This window comes from Spermophilus citellus (assembly GCF_964194105.1).
Source record: "Spermophilus citellus genome assembly, chromosome: 4".
NCBI classification, from domain to species: domain Eukaryota; kingdom Metazoa; phylum Chordata; class Mammalia; order Rodentia; family Sciuridae; genus Spermophilus; species Spermophilus citellus.
Window position 1 is genome coordinate 231,037,446 of NC_138185.1, and position 20,522 is coordinate 231,057,967.

At 38.0% G+C, this 20,522-nt stretch overlaps 1 pseudogene across 1 annotated transcript; it reads right to left on the reverse strand.

The window, feature by feature from the left end:
• Positions 1-330: 330 nt before the first annotated feature.
• Positions 331-756, reverse strand: LOC308647801 (Golgi apparatus membrane protein TVP23 homolog B-like; annotated as a pseudogene). The gene has a single exon. The product of its transcript is annotated as a Golgi apparatus membrane protein TVP23 homolog B-like (transcript).
• Positions 757-20,522: the final 19,766 nt, after the last annotated feature.

Genomic DNA, 20,522 nt, shown 5'->3' on the forward strand with positions numbered 1-20,522 from the left:
ATGCAAATATCTCTGTGACATATGTAAACTAACACATTAATTTGGGATATACGGATACATTACTATATGCATACATATGTACACCATAAAATAAATTCTGACAATGTTCTTAATGATATCATACTTCCCAGCCTCAACTACTAGAAAAAGAAAATTAAAACTTTGTTTAAAAAAAGAAAACAGTTTTTATAGTAACTTTGCAAGTGAAAACAAAACAAACAAACAGAAATCAATGCTCCTTTTTACACTGGACTGAGCTCTAAACAATTCATAATCAAGAATCTCTTCAGCCATTCCCCAATATCACAGAAAATATAATTTTCTCTCTGTTCAAGAAGTCTGTTCATTTCTGGTGTTTTGTCTTAAAAACTGCATTCCAAGATACCAGGTAGCCATGCTGGTTAAATTCTTCCAGCTGCCCACTTGCACCTAATGTAACTATACAGGTTGGCACCCTGTAGCACCACACCCATGATAACCATGCCAACCATTTTACTCTGAGGGAGAAGAGAGCACTAAAGGTAAATATCACCCACAGCACTGGACAGGCAATTAGTCCTAACCAAAAGATTCTTGATTCAGCTTCTGAAACAGTTTTATTCTCCTGAGGAGGTACCTTCCTGGACTCAAACACCCAATGACTCTTTCCATCCTCATCAATATGATTCCACCACCTAAGGCCTACCATCAGTCTCTACCTGTGACATTCTTCACTGCCCAAAAGTCACGTGACAACAACAAGATAATTGTCACCATACAAGCAATAAAGCTGCTCCTGAGCAATTCACAGAGAAGATAGACTATAATGGCACTGACTCGGAAGAAGAAAAATGATGCCACTGGATGTCGGATTTTAGATTTTCTTGGTCTATTAGTTGTCTCTTCTTCTGCATCAAATGATGAAACATCTTCAGTGTCATCATTGCTGTCCTGAGTGCAAGGCTCTGCCAGCGTCTCCTATTCCTACATGATTGCAGGGTACCCCTATAGGGCAGGTCACAAGGGAGCTGAAGAGGTGCCCGGAGGCCGCACCCCTTTCACTTCCTCGCGTGCATGACGTGCAAGATGGGCCGAGGAAAAAGACCACCCGCACCCCACCCACTACACAGAGCATTTCTGCAGCCCAACATCGGATCTGCCCAGCGCTGGGCATTGGTTGAGGATGGGCTTCTCCTCTCCACACCCCCAAGCTTCCCGAGCTCGGGGATTCCTGGGTCACTCCTCCTACGAGGGCCTCCAAGCACTCAGAACACCTCCGCAACAATTACCCTTGGTCCTCCATCCTTCCCGCCCACTCAGCTCTTCCTCAAGACGGACAGCCAGAGGGGACACAACACAACCACCCCTGTGCGCCCGGCTAACTCCACAAACCCTGCAGGAGGGACCCTTCCACCCGCCAAGCCTAGGCCAGCCGCTCTCCGTGCCCACAGCCCCTCACCTCATGTTTCTAATTTCTTAATAATTTTCTAATCTATATTATAGCCATTTTCTCCTTCTAAATGGTCATCAAAGTCTTTTTTATTGTTCTGAGAGGATATTTAATGTGAATATACTTAATGATGTGACACCTCTGGTCACAATAGGCTATTTCTATTGTAAGAGTATTTTGATTCTGATATTTTGATAGTATAATGTGAATGTACTTTATGATATGACACATCTGGTCACAATAGGCTATTTCTATTGTAAGAGTATTTTGATTCTTAACTGTTTTTCAGGCTTAACATTTTCCTAAGAGTGGTGATTGTTCACTTTCTATTTGATTACACAAATAAGGCACTGATTTAAAAAAAAAATTGTGGTGCTAGGGATCAAACCCAGGGCCTCCTGAATTCTGGATAAGGTATGCCACCACTGAGCTACATCCCAGCCCCATAGATTCTTTGTTTTTATTAGCTTTATGACTAGCTATATCAATGAGAAACTTACATAGAAATTCAACTACATTTGAAAACATTCAAGAGTTTGGGCATCCAATTTTTTTTTATGATTTCTAAAATATAATTTCCCCGTAAAACACGAGAATATCTAAGATCACTCATAAACCATGCTTCCATTGAAGTTTCTCTAGTTTTACCACTTCTGAAGAACATCATGGAGGAAACTGACTTTGATATTCTTTTCAATTTTTCCTTTTTTAGAAAGCATCATAAGTTATTGTCACAAATTCTGTTTACATTTTTTGTTTAAATATTTTTCCTAGTGGCAAATATTTGATGCTATTACTGTTGAAGGGTATACATAGAAACAAACAAAAGATAAGAATTCCTTGGGATCAATGATTCATTCACAATGAATCAATCTGCTCTTGTAACATATTTTTTATCATAACTCTTCTGAAAAAGTTCAACCATGACTTGAAATAGTGTCTCTAAAATGTAGATTTTTTTCTCTAAAGTTTTGAAATTTTTAGAGAGAAAATCCATAACCTAGCAATAGCAAAATAAATAATGATAAATAAGTTTAAACATATTATCACTTTAACATAAAACATATAAAATAATTATTTATCTTACATTATGTTAGTTTGACACATTTTTGTTATAAATGCTCTTAACAAAATGCAGAACTAGTTAAGAATGTCAATTATTAGTAATTGACATTCTGAGTAATTAAATGAGCAGGTATTTGAAAAATATAGCCATGTCTTAAGATTTTATTTTAGAGTAGTTTTATGTTTACGCAGAAATTGCAAAGAAAATGCAGAGATCTACTATGTAACTTCTATCCAGTTTTTTTTTCTCTTATGACTTACGTGAGCTATCTCAGATGTGTTAACTTCATACATGATTTTTCATGATAAACAGATACTGATATGCTCTTATTAACTAATGTCTGTGTTTCCTTTGGATTCTCAGTACAGCCTCTTTCAGTTCCAGGACCCCATCCAAGATCCCGCAAGACAGTCATCCTGTCTCCATAGGCTTTTCTTCGTGGCGACAGTTTCTCTGACCTTCCTTTCTCTGATGCCCTTGATGGTTGAGGAGGATCTGACCGTTGAGGAGTACCTGTCAGGTACTTTTTAGATTTTCAGTTGATGTTTTTCTCATATGTAGACAGGTTATGGATTGGGGAAAGCAGATTACAGATGAAGTGCTATTCTTTATTTCATAACCTCAGGGTGCTCACCTGACTGATGTAGTGTTTGCCAGATTTCTCACTGTGAAGTTATGTTTCTCTACATGTACACATTATATATATTGTTTTGGAGTAAGTCACTATGCAGAGCCCCCTCTTAAGGAATGGGAAGTTAGGCCTAACTCCTTGAGGGCCAAATGTCCACCTCAATTACTTGAAATTCTGCATAAGGGGTTATTATTTAGCCTCTTTTGTTTATCTGTTTAGTCATTTATTTGTAAATAAATGAGCATCTGGATATTTACTCCAAGATTTTGTTTGTTATCCAACTCTACAATACTTTGTTGCTTACTTCATTCCTGCTTGAAGCCTTCGGGAATAGCTTTGACCATTCTTTCCACTGGGAATTCTTTCTATTATTTCCTGTTTTCTTTTAACAGGAAAGAATAGTATAATACCCTCAATTAGGCCTTTTACACTTATAAAACATTTCACTGAGGCTTTAAATACAATATAATATCCTTATGAAGACTCTAACATATATAGTATGCAGTGAAATAATATGAGTTTGTTATCAATAAATATCATTAATGATACCACTGGCTGATATCACATACACATTGAGACCCCTAGAAAATAACATGTCAAACCTTCAAACTCATAAGATATCCTCACAGAGAACTCGGAAGAAAAATATAATATCTTCATTGAGGCATTTGACACATATATGAAATCCCTGTGGAAGCCTATGTCACATAAAAATATTCTCAATAAGATCTCTAAAACTCACATAAAAACTAAAGTTCTTTGACACCTATAATATTTTCAATGAGTCCTCTACACATATAATCAATGAGGGCTCTGACATATAATGTCCTCACAGAGGTTTCTAACATGCTCAATATCATTACTGAGGCCTGTGTCAGTCATAAAATATCCATGAGAGCCTGTGACAAATAAGAAAAACCACATTGAGGCCTCTGAAACACAATAATATTTTTATTCAGAGCTCTCACTAAACACATGAAACTATTTAAAAAGACACTGTCTTCACTGAGGGCTCTGACATATAATATATTACTGACTGACTCTTTTGACAACTATAATATTCTCAGAGAAGCCTCTAAAACATATGATATCCTAAGTCCTCTGACACAAGTCCCATTGTCACTAAGGATTCAAATGCATTTAGTATTCTCACTGAGGCATGTGACCCTAATGGTATCCTCACTGAGGCTGTTGACAATAATGAAGTACTGGTACTGAGACATCTGACTCAGGAATAGCCTTGCTGAGGTGGCTGGTGCATTTAAAATAGTCCCTGAACCATCTGAGAGGTATAATATACTCCCCGAGGCCGCTAACTTCCTGAGGTCTTTGAAATATTTAATATCTACATTGACACCTACAGTATCTATAAGAGTCATACTGAGGTCTCTAATACTAACAATAAAGTATTGGAGACATCTGAGATGTATAATTGGATAACAGAAGTCTCTTCCACTTAGAATGTCTTCTTGATGCCTCTGGCACTGCCATCATGTACTCACAGAGGTCCCTTTCTATAGGAGAAAACTGAGGCCTCTGACAAGTATAGTAAGTTTACTGCTGACTCTACAAAATATGATGTCAAAAGTGAAGCCTGTAACAAACACATTATATTGTCACTGAAGAATCTTCCACATATCGTCATTGAGGCCACTGCCATGAACAGGATATCTGTACTGTGACCTTGATCCCATTCAAGGGGATAGGTTGGTGAAGCCTCAGATACTCTGGTAATACCTGGCACTGGACTCTGACACTTAATATCCATATGAAGCCTCTATAATAGCCTCAGAAAGGTTTCTAACACTCAAATCACATCCTCAGTGAGTCTTCCTCTAAAGCCAACATGAATCCTCCCTGGGGCCTCTGACATTCACACCCTATCTCATTTGAGTTCCAAAACACTAATGATATTCTTACTGAGGACTCTGAAATGGATATCATCCTCATACAGGACAATGAGATCAATATAATATCCACCCTGAGGCTTCTGTCATTCAGAAATATCCTAATCAAGGCTTCTGACACTCAAGGAATATCACACTGAGTGCTCTGGGGCACCAGAAGTCCACACAGATTTAGACCCTCTGAGAGTCATCCAAAAGTACTGAGGCCTCTGTAGGTAACATGAGGTACAATGAGTCCTCAGAGACATATATGTCTCATTGAGGTCTCTGACACATATAAAATCCCCACTGAGGATTCTAACCTATGTACAGTATGGAATGAGTCATTTGAGCCCATATTGTCCTCACTGACCTGAGAGAGATTCTATTCTCAGTGAGGCCTCTTACACATATTAGATCATCACAAAGGCCTGTGGTGTTCATTTCATAATCTCACTGAGGCCTTTCACACTGATATTCTCTCTACCCTGAAAACTTCATCACATACAATGTCCTCACTGGGTACCCTGGCACTGCCATCATTATTCTCAAGGAGGCCTCTGACACATAGAATTTCCTCACTGAGAACTCTGAGCCCTAAAATATATTCACTGAGGACAAAATCCTCAGGAAGGCCTCTAATATTCAGAAGTTTTCTTCACCTCACAGTCATATAAAATAGTAAGTGAGGATTCTGACACTTATACTATCTACCCTGAGGCCTCTGACACAAATATTTAACAATCCTAATTGAGGCCTGTGGTGATAACAAAATAAACTCAGTGAAGTCTGACACATATCACATCCTCACTGGGGCCTCTGACCTTGACAGAATATCTTCAGTATGTCCCCTAACAAATGTATTATTCTCACTCAGGCTTTTGATCCTCAAAAAACTTTCACATATAATATGCTAACAGAGTCCTCTTCTTATTACAGCACATGTATGTCCTGACTCAGGCCTATGGCACTTAAGAAACATTCTTATGGAGGTCTCTGACACTCATGTAATATCCTTAGTGAGTCCTTCTCTGACACATCAGATACTCACTGAGGTCTCTGGCATTTCTTGATTATCTCACTGAGTCCATAAACACTCCTATTCTATTTATTGAGGATTCTTAAGTGTACAATATCTTCACTCTGATCTCTATCACTCATATCCTCTCCTCCCTTGTTCCTCTGACAGTTACACAACTTATTCATAGAGACTTGTGGGACTCAAAAAATATCCTCAATCCTCTTGGCCTTCAGTGTATATATCAGCAAGAGCTCAGGCACACCCAAGAGCCTCACTGACAAAGACCCCTATTGTCTAAAATATTTAAAAAATCACTGAAGACTCTGAAAGTACCTTCCTATCAACACAGATCCTTATGACACTTTTAAGTATCCCCTTGAAGTCTCTGACACAGACAATAACTCCACAGAGGACTCTTACCCAAGCTGTACAAATGCTGAGGCATTCCACACTGTAATATCCTATTGAGGGATGTGACAGTGGTATAATCTCTTCATTGAGGACTCTAACACATGCAGTGTTCTTAGTGAGTAGCCTGGCACTTCCATAATATTTTCTGTGAGGCCTCAGACACATAGGATTTTTTTCATGAAACACTTAAGCCATAGATTATACATACCAAGATGTCAAACATATGCAATGCTTTCAACAAGGTCTATTCCAATCAAATATTTTCCTTACTAAGGATGTTTACATCATATATTAGTGTGACTGGGGGTTCTCTCACATATATTATCCACACTGAGTCCTCAGATGCATATTATCAACTTACTGAGGCCCTGAACACAGAACATGTCCTAACTGTGTCCTGTGGCAATCATGGAGTAAGCTCAATGAAGACTCTGACCCATTCTCAATGAGGCCTCTGACTTGGACATAATGTTTTCACAGAGTCCTGGATCACATGTATGATTTTTCACTTGGGCTTCTGACTATCAGTTCATAGCCTTGCTCTGGACTCTGACAGTAAATATCCACATGAAGATTCTAAGGTATATGATAGGATTACAGAGGCCTCCTACTCTTATCATAGGTACACTGGACTCTGACCCCTGCAATATCCTCATTTGGGCTATGCTATTTATATAGAATTCTCCTTGGTGTCTCTTACCCTGATAGGATATCTTCCATGCCTCCTCTGACATTCATATCCCATACTCACTGAGGCATCTGACATTCATATGCAATCACACTGAAGGTACGTTCACCCCTAATCATCTTCCTGAGGACTCTGAAACTTAAAATGTCCCCACTCACAGCTCCAAGAATTACATGATATCTTTCCTGAGGTCTTTGAAATCCATATAATAAACTCCTAGAGGATTCTGATGTATAGAAAGTCCTTTCTTGTCCTCTGACACTAACCTAGTGTATTCACTGAGTCCTGTGATAATAACATTGTAGTCTCACTGAGGCTTCTGAAATAAATGAAATCTTCATTCAGGGTTCTCACACCTACCCACACTAAGGCCTCTAACACCTGGTATCTGCCCTGGGGCCTCTGACAAACAATATTTTCCCTTAGCCCTTCAACAAGCAAACTATCCTCAGCTAGGCCTCAGACACATTTTGAATGTCCTCCCTCAGGGCACATTCAATGCCTCCTCCCTCAGGCTTCTGATGCTCATGTAATATCAACACTGAGGCCTGTAGCCCATATATTTGCTGAGGACTCTGACACACAAAATATTATCTCTGAAGATTCAGATGCATGTGATATTCTCAGGCCTCTGACATATCCTCCATTGTCACTAAGACTTCTGACTCAATGAGGTCTGTGACCCTAATAGTGTCCTCACTGAGGCCTCTGACAGCAATGAAGTATCAATGCTGAATCCACTGACTCAGTTAATAGCCTCACTGAAGAGTCAGGAGCATTTAATATCCTACCTTAAACCTCTGGCAGATATAATATACTCCTTTAGGCCTCTAACTCCCTGAAGACTTGACACATACAGTATCTACATTGTGACCTACAGGACCTATAAGAGGCTTACTGAGGCCCCTAGTATTAATGATGTAGTATTGGAGACATCTGACACATGTAATTGACTAACAGAGGTCTCTTCCACTTAGAATCTTTTTGACAGCCATCATATACTTATGGAGGCCTCTTTCCATAGGAGAAACCTGAGGCCTCTGACAGGTATAGTAAATTTACTGCAGCCTCTATGAAGTATAATATCCAATGTGAGGCCAGTGACAAACACATCACATTCTCACTGAAGTCTTGAACACATATCACATCATCACAGAGGCCTCTGACATCAATAATATATCTAAACTGTGACCTTGGTCATGTTCACATTGTTACTGAGGCCTCAGGCAGTCTGGTAACACCCTGGCTCTAGACTCTGACACTTAATATCCATGAGAAGCCTCGTCCACCTACAATATTCTCACAGAGGCCTATGTCAAATACAGTGTTATCACTGAAGTTTCTGACACATACGATATAATGATTGTGGCCTTGGACACTTTTATAATAGCCTGAAGCAGGTATCTGATACCCATATCATATCCTCAATGTATCCTCTTCTGAAACTCCCATGATTCCTCCCTGAGGCCTCTGACATTCACATCATATAGCACTGAGTCCACTCACACTGGTAACATACTGCCTGAGGACTCTGCAGTGGATATCATCCTCATGCAGGACAACAGGACAATGAAATAAATATAATATCCACCCTTAGGCTTCTAAAGCTCAGATAATGACCTCCATGAGACCTCTAACACTGAAGTACTATCTTACCAAGTGCTCTGGGGTACCTGATGTCTGCACAGATTAATGCTCTGATAGATATTCAAAATATAAGTGAGACCTCCAAAGGTTACATAGTATGTACAATGAGTCCTCTGACACATGCATGTGTCTCATTGAGGTCTCTGACACATATGAAATCCCCACAGAGGGCTCCAACCTTTGTAGAGGAGGGACTGAGTCATTTGAGCCCATATTTTCCTCACTGACCAGTCTGAGAAAAATCGTCTTCTCAGTAAAGCCTCTTCCATGTAATATGTAGTCGTTAAGGCCTCTGATACTCATTTCATAATCTCACTGAGGCCTTTCACACTGATGTTCTTTCAACCCTGAAAACTCCATCACTTACAGTGTCCTCACTGGGTACCTTGGCACTCCCACCCTTATTCTCAACGAGACATCTGACACATAGAAGTTCTTCACTGGAGGGCTTTGGTTGTGGCTCAGTGATAGAGTGCTCGCCTTACACGTGTGAGACCCTGGGTTCGATCCTTAGCATCACATAAAAATAAATAAACAAAATAAAGTTAGTGTGTCCTGTATAACTAAAAAAAATAAAAAATCTTACTCACTAGAAATTTCATCTCTAAAATATACTTACTGAGGAAACTATTCTCAATAAACCTCTCCTAGTCAGAAAATTTTCTTCACTAAGGACCTTCATACTCACATAACAGAGTGAGTGAGGCTATGATACCTACATTCTGTACCCCTAGTCTCTAACACATATACTCAACTCTCTGAGGCCTCTTAAGAGAAAATACCCTGGTTGAGACCTATAGTAATAGCAAAATAATCTCAATGAAGACTTTGACACCTATCACATCCTTATTAAGGCCTCTGACTTTGACCAAACATCTTCAGTATATCTTCTGAAAAATGTATCAGTCTCAATGAGGATTCAGACACTCAGGTGATAGCCTCCCTCTGGACTCTGACACTAAATGTCCATATGAAGGCACTGTCACATATAATAGGCTAACACAGGTCTCTTCCTATTACAGCACATATATGTCCTCGCTCAGGCCTTCAGCACTCATGGAACATTCTCATGGAGGTCCCCGACACTCAGGAAATATCCTCAGTGAGTCCTCCTCTGACACTCAATATTGTGTACTTATTGAGGGCTTTGAAATTCCTTGATCATCTCCCTGAGTCCATAAATTCTTCTGTCACATGTATAATAAACTCACTCAGGGCTCTGACACTCATGTCCTCTCCTCCCAGTTGCCTCTGACTCTTACATCACATATTCACAGAGGCTTGCTGGATGTAGATAATATTCTCCCTCTACCTTCTGTCTGTCTGTTCCTCAGTTAATATCTCAATGAGAGCTCAGGCACAACTAAGAGCCTCACTGGCAAAGATCCTGATTGTCTAGTCATATTTAAAAATCATGGAGGGCTCAGACAGTATCTTTCTGTCAACACAGACTCCTCTGACATTTTAAGTGTCTCCTTGAGGTCTATGACACAGACACTCTCCATGCAGGACTCTCACCCAAGCAGTACAAATGCTCAGGCCTTTGACACAATTATATCCCCAGTGAGGGGTGTGGCACTGATGTAGCCTCTTCCCTGAGGACTCTAACACTCATAATGTTCTCACTGAGTAGCCTGGCACTCCTGTCACATCCTATGTGAGACTTCTTATACAGGATTTCCTCCCTGAGATCTTTGAGGCATAGATTAAACATCCGAAGATCTCAAACACATTCAATGCCTCCAGCTAAGCCACTTGCAGTCAGATATTTTCCTCACTGAGGATGTTCATAGTCATGTAATAGTGTGATTGAGGGATCTGAAACATATTATATACATTGAGTTCTTGGACATATGAATTCAACTCACTGAGAACTCAGAGACAATACCCTAGCTGAGTCCTGTGGCAATCATTGATTAATCTCAATGAAGCCCCTGATGCATCCTCAATGAGGCCTGTAGCTGGATAATATTTTATTATTGATTTCTGGGTCACATATGTGATTCTTGCTGAAACTTGCTGAAACTCAACTAATAGCCTCACTCTGGAATTAACTTTCCACATCAAATATCGAAGACATATACTGTATTTGCAAAGGCCTCTTACTCTTACCATTGGCACACTAATGACTATGACCCATGTAATATCCTTGTTCTGATGGTGACTACTCAAATAGAACCCTCCTGGTGGTCTTATCCCTGATAGTATATTCACAATAGGTCCTCCTCTGACATTTACATCCTATACACACTTCGGCCTCTGATATTCATATTTTTTTCATTGATTATACAGACACCTATAAGCAACTTCCTAAAGATGCTCTAAAATATCCTCACTCACAGCATTTAGAATTGTGATATTTTCTCAGAGAGTTCTGAAACCCATATAATATACTCATAGAAGGTTTCAATGCATAAAATTTCCTCATGTGGCTGCTGACACTAACAGATTTTATTCACTGAGTTCTGAGATACTCCATCATAATCCCCCTGAGGTTTATGAAATCTTCACTCAGGTTCTCATACGTTCTACCCACACTGAAGCCTGTGACTCATGGTATCATCACAGTGGCCTCAGGAAAACATATTTTCTCCTACCCCTCTAAAAAGCAATATATCCTCTGCTGAGACCTCTAACAACAATGAAGTACCAGTGTTGAGTCCTCTGACTCAGTTAATAGCCTCAATGAGATTTTGGGCTCGTGTAATATCTTTCTGAAGACTCTGACATATATAATATACTCCCTGTGGCCTCTAAATCCCTGAGGTCCTCTGACACTTTTAAGTGTCTCCTTGAGGTCTCTGACACAGACAGTAGCTCCACTTGGGGCTTTCACCCAAGCAGCACAAATGCCAAGGCCTTCAACACAGTAATACCCTCACTGAAGTATGTGACATTAGTATACCTTCTTCCCTGAGGACTCTAACACAATTAATGTTCTCGCTCAGTAGCCTGGCATTCCTGCTTATCCTCTGTGAGGCCTCTGACACATAGGATTTCTTTCCTGAGACCTTTGAGCCATAGATTGAACATACTGAGATCTCAAACACATGCAATGCCTTCAACAAGACCTCTTCCACTCAGATATTTTTCTCATATAAGGTTGTTCATAGTCATATAACAGTGTGATTGAGGGCTCTAATACATATACTACTCACACTCAGGTAATAGCCTTGCTCTGGATTCTGACACATAATATCCTCCTGTAGACTCTAACACATTTACTATGCTTACTGAAGTCTCTAACAAACAATAAGGGCTTCAGTGAGGACTGAAACTTCTGATATACATAATATTCTTAGGGCTTTCACATTTATATAAAATTCTAATTGAGTTCTCTGATATTCATATATGTCCCCAGTGAAGCTCCATCTATGTAAAAGATGTAATGCCTCACTGAGGCATTTTACAGAATATACTCATTGAGGTCTGTAACACTCATGTAATATTTTCACTGATTCCTCTGACACTCATGTAATGAGGCCTCTGTCATCTATAATGTCCTCACTCAGTGCTCTGACATATAATATGCAATTTAAGGCCCTTACCTATATAATATCCTCTCTGATGCCTGTGGCACTAATATGATAACTTCACTGAGGTTTATAACAAATATCATGTTCACATGAGGCCTCTAACCCATATAATGATCTCACTGAGGCCTCTGTTTAATGCACTATCCACACTAAAACCTCTAAAGAATACAATCTTCTCACTGAGGTTTCTGACACATATAATGTACTCACTGAGTTCTCTAACACATATAACATCCTCTCTCAGTTCTATATCTCATGTAATATCCACACCGAGTCCTGTGACACTAATATAGTATCTTCATTGTAGCCTTTACGAGATACAGTATACTCACTGAGGCTCTGAAAAGACCTGTGGCACACATATAATATTCTTTTTTTTACACATATAATATTCTTACTGATGCCTCTGACATTTTCACACTGAGTTATCTGACACATTTGATATCCATGCTGATATCTTTAAAATTTATGTCATCACTTAGTCCTCTGACACATATAAGGGGACATATAATATCCTCAGTGAGTCCTCTTACAGATATAATATGTTAACTAAATAGACTAAGATATATATTGGCTTCATTGAGGCCTCTGACACTCATATAATATCACCACTGAGATTCTGACAAACGTAATATGATCAGTGATGAGTCTAATACATATAATATGCTCACTGAGTTATCTGACACTTATGTAATATTCTTTAATGTTTTATTTTTTAGTTGTAGTTGGACACAAAGGTATTGTACCTTTATTTTTTGTGTATTTTTATGTGGTGCTAAGGATTGAACCTAGGGCTTCACATGTGCTAGGCAAGTGCTCTACTGCTGAACCACAACCCCAGCCCCAAATGTAATATTCTTAATGAGGTGGATGAGACATATATATCCACACAAAACCCTTTGACATTCATGTAATAGTCTCATTTAGGCCTCTGAAATATATAATGACCTCACCAAGTTCTCTTTTTTTATTTATTTTTATTTTTATTATTATTGGTTGTTCAAAACATTACAAAGCTCTTGACATATCATATTTCATACATTTGATTTTTACCCCGTATACAGATTGCAGAATCACATCAGTTACACATCCATGTCACCAAGTTCTCTTGACACTCATAATATTCTCACTGAAATCTCTGATACTCATATAATATCATGAGTTAAGACTATAACATATATTTTTTATTAGTTTCTCATGTCAATACAATGATTTTGACATATCATATATTATCCTCATTGAGTTCGCTGGATCTTTATATAACAATCTCACTGAGGCCTCTGGCAAAAATAATACCTTAATTGAGTCCTCTGAGTGATATAATATACTCATTGAGTCATCTAACTCATAATGACCTATTGAAGACTTTGACACTCAATAATATTCTCAATAACTTGAATACACTGGCATAGACTTGTAATCCCAATGATTTGGGAGCATGAGTCAGGAAGATTGCAAGTTTGAATCCAGCCTCAAAAATTTGGTGAAGCTCTGTCTCAAAATAAAAATATAAAAAGAGCTGAGGATGTATCTCAGTGGTAAAGTACTCCTTAGTTCAATCCCCAGAACACACACACACACACACACACACACACACACACACACACACACATATACACACATATATAATATATTTGCATAAATATATATTTGCATACATTATATAAATATATAATTTATATAAAGGTGTATATATATTCTCACTGCAGCTTATGACATATATAATATACTCAGACCTCTGACACTCATATAATATTCTCAATGAGTACTCTAACAAATATCCTCAATTAACCTTTAATAATTATCATATTCTACAGTGGGGCCTCTGATACTCAATAATAATCTCACTGTGGTCTCTGACAAATATAATATTCTCACAGTGGCTTCAGATACTCAGATATTGTCCCCAGTCAGGTATTTGACACACATAATATTCACACTGAAGCCTCCAAAACATATAATATCCTCACTGAAATCTCTAGCACATATAGTGTTATTACTGAGACCTGTGATACTAATATAGTATCTTCAACAAGACCTGCTACACTAATATAATATTTTATTCAGGACTCTACCACTAATATAATATCTAAACTGAAACCTCTGACCTATATAATATCCTCACTAAGGCCTGTAATGCAGATAATATCCTCATTGAATCCTCTGCCACTCATGACACATACAATGTCCTCACAGAGGCATCTAGTCCTAATATAATAGTTGATCTTTTTTTTTGTACTAGATATTGAATCCAGAGGCACTTAACCATTAAGCTACATGCCAGCCCTTTTATTTATTTATTTATTTATTTATTTATTTATTTACTGAGACAGGGTGTCTCTAAGTTGCTTAAGGCCTCACTTAGTTGCTGAGGCTGGCGTTGAACTTGCCATCCTCCTGCCTCAGCCTTATGAGCTTCTGGGATTACAAGCATACATGACCTTTTGTCATTGATATTATTACAGTATACACATTGTGCTCTTTAATACTAATGTGATATTCACATTGTTTCCCAAAGTATTCTTACAGTGTAAATAGATGGCCTCTAATAGTAATATATTTACTTACCATGGACCCTTACTGCCTTCACAGCGATATCCAGACTGTGGTCTTTAATGCTAATCTACTATGAACACATTGGTTTTATATCACTATAATAATCACTAAGTGACCTTCTTATACTAATATAACATCCAAAATTTAGCCTCTAATATTAATGCAACACACACACACACACACACACACACACACACAGTGGCTTGTAATGAAAAATTTTCTTGCAATGGTATTTCTGAGATTTGGCTGAGCTGTATTTATAAGGGTCAACTTCCCTAATAAAGTCTGATGTCTGTTTTTCTGGCATAGTATTGACATGGTGGTTTTTAATAAGCAGTTGACTTTCTCATAGTGCTAAACTTACAGGAACCCTGCATTGGTGGTGCAAAATGCTCTGTATCCTTTCACTCACATTCCCCACTAGTCATTGCTATGCCAGGTTTGTATCTCCATGTAAAACACTGCAATGTATTTTACTCAATGTAGGAATGGATACTCTCAGGTGACCATCACATAACCTCCAAATCAGGACATCAGCAAGCTTCTCCATGGCAATCAATCCTCACTTTCACTACCTGCCCAACTGGGGAAAAAAAAGCACTCCTTTTTTTACTCATACATAAAATTCTTTTCCTAAAACTCCTTTTGAGCCTGTCCCTCATTCTCATGACTTTAACAGATGGAAAGTATACACATGTACTTTTCTTTTAATACCTCCTTTCAGTTCTTTGGGGTTAAATACATAGAAATGGAGCTGTTGAGTAGTATGATAATTCTATTTTTACTTTTTGAGGAAATAGCAAACTATTCCACACACAAGCTTCACATTATTTATTGTTACAGGAATATAAAAGAGTGCTGATTTCTCTTCATCCTTACCCAAAAGTAGAGCTTATCTTGGAAGAAAATCAGTAGGAAAAGTAGAGCTTATCTTAGAAGAAAATCAGACCTTCTGCAATTAGAAATTAAATTGTATAATAGCATATTGCCCCAGTGGTTGCAGGGGCTGTTGCTGAGGACCTCTGGAGTATATGTGTAGGAGGCTAGCTTGGGGGACACAACAAGAACTCCATGGATAAAAATAGAGGATTGAAAATTCATGGAAGAAACAGAGAAGGAAAAGTAGAGCTTACTTTTTGGATTGCCTTTTTTCTTGGAATATTTTTATGAAATGTTCACAAGGTTGCCCCAAATCATTTGTTATTTTTAAATATTTTTATTTTCTTATTTATTATTATTTATTATTATTTATTATTATTAGTAGTAGTAAAAGTGAGGAAATTTCACTGCAGTTTTAACTTGCATGTCTATAATGACACTAATACAATATCCTGTTAATCATCTTTCATGTTAACTAGTAAAAAGTGTATATTCAAGTTCTTTGTCAATTTGAAGCTACTTTGTGGCTTGTTGTGCCAAGAAATACATTCTTGGTCTCTGCTTCAGTTTCCTGTCTCTTAGCTCCTCATTCTTCAATCTATGAAGCAATGTGTCTGTCTGATACCAGTGAGGTGATTAATGGTCTAGGGCTCCTGGGCAACACAGGATGACCATGTTCAGTGGAAAAAAAAAAAAAAACATCATTACAGAGTTTGAACTTGAGCCTTCCCACATATATAAGGAGAACAGAGGAACTGAAGGCTAAAATGGTAACAAATTATCAATGATTTAATGAATCATGGGTACTTAATGAAGCATCCAAAAAATAAAAAGATAGAGTTTTAGGACTCTCTGTTGTTGAAGGTGCTGGCAGGATGCTGCCTGGGGAGGGCATAACAGCTACAGGCCCTTTACCACTTACCTTTCCCTGTGTGTGTGGTCATATGCTTGCTCAAATATATTATTTAAAATATGTTTGAAAGATATGCTTTATGGTGAATTGATAGTACTAAATAGTTTTCTGGCTGCTATGAGCCACTACAGCAAATGATTCAAAGAAGAGGGTCATGGAATGTCTCATTTGTGTCCATGTTAGAAGTTGTAAGCCACCTGGGCACTTGCTGCTTCCATAAGTTCAAGTGGGAACTCTGCCATATTCAGGTAGGTAGTGTTAGAGTTTATATTAAGATTGGGGTTAGGGGTTGGATCAGGGGTTTGCTGTTGGGAAAAGGGTTGGGGCTAGGTTAGGGAAATGGTTAGAGGTTTATGGTGAGAATTAGACTTAAGGTTTAGGGTTAGACTTAGGGGTTAGAGTTAGAGGATTAAGGTTAATGGTTGGCTTTGTGGTTAGGATTAGCAATATGGTTAGGGATAGGGTTAAGTTAGGGTTTATGGCATGGGATAGAGGTTTAAGGTTAGTGTTAAGAGTTAAGGTTTGATTTTTATTGCATGAAGAAAGGCATCAGGATAGAGAAATATGAAAAGTGAATGGATGGGAGAAGGAATAAAACACCAATTGATTTGAGATACTATTAACCTGTAAAAACATTTTACATTAAAATGTTTCAAAATGGTTGGTGCCCCATTATTATCCAAAGTACATGTATGAAGACACAAATTGGTGTGGATAAACTTTGTATACAACCAGACACATGAAAAATTGTGCTCTATATGTGTAATAAGAATTGCAATGCATTCTGCTGTCTTATACAAATTTTAAAAAAAATTCAATAATGGTGTCAGAATAAATATCAAAAGGTAATTAAGATGACAGAAATCAGGGCTGGGATTGTGGCTCAGTGCCTAGCATGTGTGAAGCCCTATGTTCGATCCTCAGCACCACATAAAAATAAAATAAAGATATTTAAAAAATGATGACAGAAATCAAATTTTGAAAAGAAATATCATTTATGATCAAGAAAAACAATTTAGAAGAAAATCAGACCTTTCACAAATAGAAATTAAATTGTATAATAGCATGTTGTTCTAGTGGTTGCAGGAGCTATTGCTGAGGACCTCCAGAGTATATGTGTAGGAGGCTAGCTTGGGGGACACAACAGGGACTCCTTGGATAAAAATAGACAGAAGATTGAAAATTCATGGAAAAAAACAGAGAAGGAAAAGTAGAGCTTTTTGTGTTGCCGTTTTTCCTGGAATATTTTCATGAAATGTTCACAAGGTTGCCCCAAATCACAATGCACATAGCATGCTCCCATTCTCCATCCTTAATGTCCCTGTCACTGAGCAGAGTTTATTTTATATAATACATGGGTAGCAAAGGAATCTAGGCTCCCTCTTTAAGCAAGATAATTTCTGTGTGCCTCATGCTGTCTTTCCTTGGCTCACCTCCAGGGCTGGGAATGGAGTTCAGTTAGAACATTACCTGGCATGTGTGTTGCCTAGGACATGATTCTGAGAAATATAATGTAAATGTGTGAGTGAATGAACAGCAACCAAAAATAAAGTCAGGCCAAAAGAAATATTTACAGTATGCTAGTAACATATGAACTTTTTTTTCTAATGGAGATTTTAATATTTTGATGTCATAAGAAATATCACAACGTACTCAAGTGGACACAAGTTAAATCTTCAAAGATAAATTTTGTGCATGATTCTGACCTTCAAAAAATAAACATGGATAATTGTGGTAGCCTATGTTACAGTGATTCCAGAAGAAGAGGCTGTAGGTTCACACAAGTATAGGTATACCAGGCAGCCCTGAGTGAATAGTCAGGACCATGAGGAGAGGAATAGAAAGTCATAGAAGGAACAGAGAAAAGTTGAGTTTCTCCAGAAATTAAAAGCAGCACAAAGGAGAGATATAAGAAAAAGGAGAATGAAATGATTTATTTCATGTCTATGATTGGACATAAATGCATGATACTTCACAGTCTTTGCCTGTTTTATTTATTTTTTTTTTGAGAGAGAGAGAGAGAATTCTTTTTTTAATATTTATTTTTTAGTTCTCGGCGGACACAACATCTTTGTTGGTATGAGGTGCTGAGGATCGAACCTGGGCCTCACGCATGCCAGGCGAGCATGCTACCACTTGAGCCATATCCCCAGCCCTGTTTTGTTTTATTTTGAGATGGGTTCTGGCATTGCTTCCCTGGATCACTTTAAACATGCCATCTACGTATTCTTCAGCCTCATCCTCTCTAGTCACTGCGCCAATTCTTTAATTACTAATGTGGGAATTAACAAAATCTGTTTCATCTTTAAGTTAAATAAACAAATTCAGTATGCATCTGGTTGTCTATCATCAGCTTATCTCTGTAGGGAAACATTGAGTACTATTAACTTAAAATGCTAATTTCCCAGGAATTGGAAGAGGACTCACAGTTAATGACTATCTTTGGAAAGTGTCATGCCTGGGATTGGATTCCCAAGGTGCAATATAAATGAGTAAATTAATGGCAACCAAAAAACAACAGAAAAATAATAAGGCAAAACAAAAACATTTATGGGATGCTTGTAGCCTGCAATATTTTTTTCTAGCAGAGAAGTTATCTGTGGTTGGTATCAAAAGAAATATCAAAGTAAAAATTAGAATATAATCTGTTAATAATCAGATTCAGGCATGAGGAGAAGCTTGAGGTATCAGCAATTCCAGAAGGTTCAACTAGGAGAGTGCGTGAATGCAGGTATAGAAAAGTAGCTCAGAGGAACATAGCCAGGACTTTGAGGAGAAAAGGAAATGCTGAGAAGAATGGAAAGTCATGGAAGATATCATGAAGGAAAAGTTGAGGATCTCTCATGCTGATTTTCACCCTGGAAGCTTTACATTGTTAGGGAACATGGAGTCTCCTCTACCTTGAGGTGCAAAACTCCAATGGCTGAGGATGGAGCTCAGTGATAGAGCCATTCCCTGGGATTTGTTATGCCTAGGAATAGATTTTCAGGACTGCAGTATAAATTAGTAGATGTATGAATAACAACCAGAAAACAATATAAGGCAAAAAAATATGGGATGGGATTAACCTACAAAATTTTTTGATAGTGGAGAATTTAACGGAAGTTGGTGCCAGAAGAAATGTCTGTGTGGTAGCCTATGGTGCCAGCAACTTCAGCCTGTGCACCAGCTTTTCCAGAAACTGAGGTTGGGGGTCTTGTGAGTGCAGAAGCATAAGCCTATGATCATCCAACACAGTAGAAAACTGAGGAGAAAAAGGAGACAAAGGAACAGAAAATCATGGACAGAGAAGAAAGTTGTTTCTCTTTCTTTTGGAAAAAATACAGCATTAAACAGGGAAATAAAAGAGAGAGAAAAAGCACAAAATAATTTTATTTTTTATGAAGCTAAGAAGTGAACCCAAGTAAACAGTACCTGCAGCCCCAGCCTCTTTAATGTTTAATTTTGAGACAGGGTTGCATGAGGCTGCCCACGATAATATTCTCCCATCTCACCCACCCTAGTCACAGGAAAATTTCTTAAAAAATGAACATGGATATCAAAGAATTCTATTATTCCTGTTTAAAGAAGAAAAACAAAATTTTTGTTCCTCAGCCTGTATTTTCTAGGGTTAGAGTTGTTGGGAAACCCAAATCCTTCTGTACCTTGAACTGTGTACTCTCCAGTGCTGGAGACTTGGAGTGTGTGATGCCTGAAGTTGAATTCCCAGAAGTGTGAAATAAATAAGTGAATGAATGAAGGAGTAAATGGCAAGAATAGAAACAAAATCAGTCAAAACAAAAACATGTATGGGATGCTAGTAACAAAAAAAAATTGTTTTCTAACTGAGATATTTAGTATGGTTGGTGTCAAAAGAAAC